Raw genomic sequence first — 2700 nt, forward strand, 5'->3', positions numbered from 1 at the left:
TACATGTAACATGTAACCCCAGAACAAACCTCACTTCTTAAGGAACATTCTCTGAACTCATTATTTGACTTCGGCTTCTCATCTTTCACTTCCTCGGCTTTTGGATTTGTCGAGGGGACACTGAGTGGTCTGATGTTCCTTGGCATTGCAAATGTGTTGCTCCCCTTCAGCTGAATGCTATCACTACGTTTATTAGCTGATAATCCGAGGATTATACTGTTTTATTTAGGCTTTTAGGCCGGATTTTAGATACTTCTTAGTTCTTTTATGCCTGAATTGTTACTTAATTCTTTACATTTTGTGTTTCAGGCAAAATTGAACATTTTGATCAAATAATGAGCGAATTGGAGTTTTTGGACTCAGAAGTAAGCAGATCTTAGAATTCGGGAGAGTTCTGAAGCAGAGTGAAGCACTATGAAGCTTGTTCCCATAGGAGAGCATCGAAGATTGAAGATTCAAGCAAAGAAGCAAGCAGAGGCAATTCTGTAATTTCAGAATTCTTGAAGGAGGTTCGCTGCGGCGAAGTTTGTTCTTCGCTGCAGCGAAATGAGTCACGCACGAGAATCCATTTCACTTCGTCACCGCGGCGAGGTTTCTTCTTCGCCGCGGCGAAGTCTACAAATCCCAGTTTTACTAAAACGCACAGTTTCATTTTAGGCTAAGTTTTAGGTTTATGGGTGAGGTATAAAAGGGAAACTTTACCATTTTGAGAGAGGTCGCATTTTTTTTGGTCTAGAACAGCTTTTTCATCTTCTTAGTTTGAGATTTGATGATTTTGTGTAGAAAAGTGAGAAGATTTGGGATTGAATTTGGTGGATTCTTCAACCGGGGGAGATCTCTTATCTTTTCTCTCATTTTTATTATGTTGAACTTTGTGTTTATTGTTTTTCCTACTTATTGTATTGATTTAGCTATGAACTAACCCATTGTGGGTTAGGGTTTTGATGTAGTTCGGATTCTCATGGATTGAGCAATTGATTTTTATTATTTTCATATGCTAGTGCAAAGATTGTGTTATTATTCTGGATTTATTGTTTTTAATTGAAGAACATGATGAGATTGAGAAATGAGTCATGTTAAGCTTCTTGGGTAATCACCATTGTAGTATTAAATGCTAGAGATAGATTTAAGAATCAATGAAATCAATCTAGGATTCTAGGTGCTTAATGAGCTTAGAACTATTAATCTTCAATTTGTTGGGTGCGGAAGTTTAATAGGGAAAAGTAGGAAAACGTAGCCTGAGAAGGCATGTTTGCAATTTAGAGAATTCGATTTACAATCAATGCATGTGAATGTGAAAATAGCATAATCTGTAGGTTTAATCCATAGAGTCCAAATGAAGTCAAAACCCTACCCATTTGTTTTAAATTGATATTACCTTGTTTTTAATCTTGCTTTCATAATTTAGCTTTGAATATTTAGAAATTTTGTTTTAGTTTTAAGTTTAATTTTCTCCCATTAATCCAAACAAACTCGATTGCTCCAACTTGAAAATGGTAGGAAACTTAGTGCTTAGCAACCAATCCTCGTGGGAATGATACTCACTCATCACTTTATTACTTTGTGCGACTAGTGCACTTGCTATTTATGCATGTTGTAGTTACAACGCATCAAGTTTTTGGCGCCGTTGCCGGGGATTGAGTTTTGTGTTAACATTAAAATATTCTTGTGTTAGCTAGATTAGAGTGTTATTTTTTCTTATTTGTTGTTGTTCAAATTTCGTTAGTCTTTTAGGTTGGTGTGATCTCACTCTTTCTATTTTTCTGTGTAGTTTATGTGAAGAGCAAGACGTCAACCAGTGGTCCCTGTTAATCCTGATATTGAAAGAACCACTCGAAGACTAAATGGAGAAAGAAGAGAAAGAGAAGCTACAGTTGAACCAGAAGAAATAGTTGTAGAGATGGCAGAGAATAGAACACTGAGGGAATTCTCAGTTCCTATAGTTGAAGGCAGTGGGTCATGTATTACTAGACCAGCGGTACAAGCCAATAACTTCGAGATAAAGCCGGCAATCATCGAGATGATCCAACAGCCGGTTCAGTTTAGGGGTGATTTGAAGGAAGATCCAAATCTACACATTGCAAATTTTTTGGAGATTTGTGATACGTTCAAGTCAAACGGAGTGTCAGATGATGCAATCAGATTGAGACTATTCCCATTTTCATTGAAGGATAAAGCTAAAGGATGGTTACTGGCACTACCAATAGGAATAATCACCACATGGAATGATTTAGTACAGAAGTTCCTAACCAAATTCTTTCCTCCAGCAAAGTCAACAAAGTTGAGAAATGACATCACATCATTCATTCAAGAAGAGTCAGAATCATTGTATAAGGCTTGGGAGAGATACAAAGAATTACTGAGAATGTGTCCACATCATGGGTTGCCAGTTTGGATGCAAGTCCAAACATTTTATAATGGATTAATGGTGAATGTGCAAACTATGGTGGATGTAGCCTCAGAAGGAGCATTACAGAATAAGACTCCGAAAGAAGCTCACGAGTTGATTGAGGTTTTGGCAAGCAACAATTATCAAAGACCTAATGAGAGGGTGCAACCGAAGAAATCTATGGGTCTTCATGAAGTTGATGCATATACAGCCATTTCAGCCCAACTGACAGCACTTCAGAAACAATTGGGAAGTATGCAGGTAAATTCCATTCAAACTCCTCAACTAACTTGTGATTTGTGATAAGCAAT

General features: G+C 37.2%; 1 non-coding gene across 1 annotated transcript; it reads right to left on the bottom strand.

Moving 5' to 3' along the window:
- Positions 1 to 2278: 2278 nt before the first annotated feature.
- Positions 2279 to 2385, bottom strand: LOC116142703. Its single transcript, XR_004130033.1, has one exon. It is a non-coding gene; the product is annotated as a small nucleolar RNA R71 (small nucleolar RNA).
- Between the last annotated feature and the right edge of the window lie 315 nt (positions 2386 to 2700).

Source organism: Pistacia vera, unplaced genomic scaffold (genome assembly GCF_008641045.1).
Source record: "Pistacia vera cultivar Batoury unplaced genomic scaffold, PisVer_v2 Contig414, whole genome shotgun sequence".
NCBI lineage: Eukaryota > Viridiplantae > Streptophyta > Magnoliopsida > Sapindales > Anacardiaceae > Pistacia > Pistacia vera.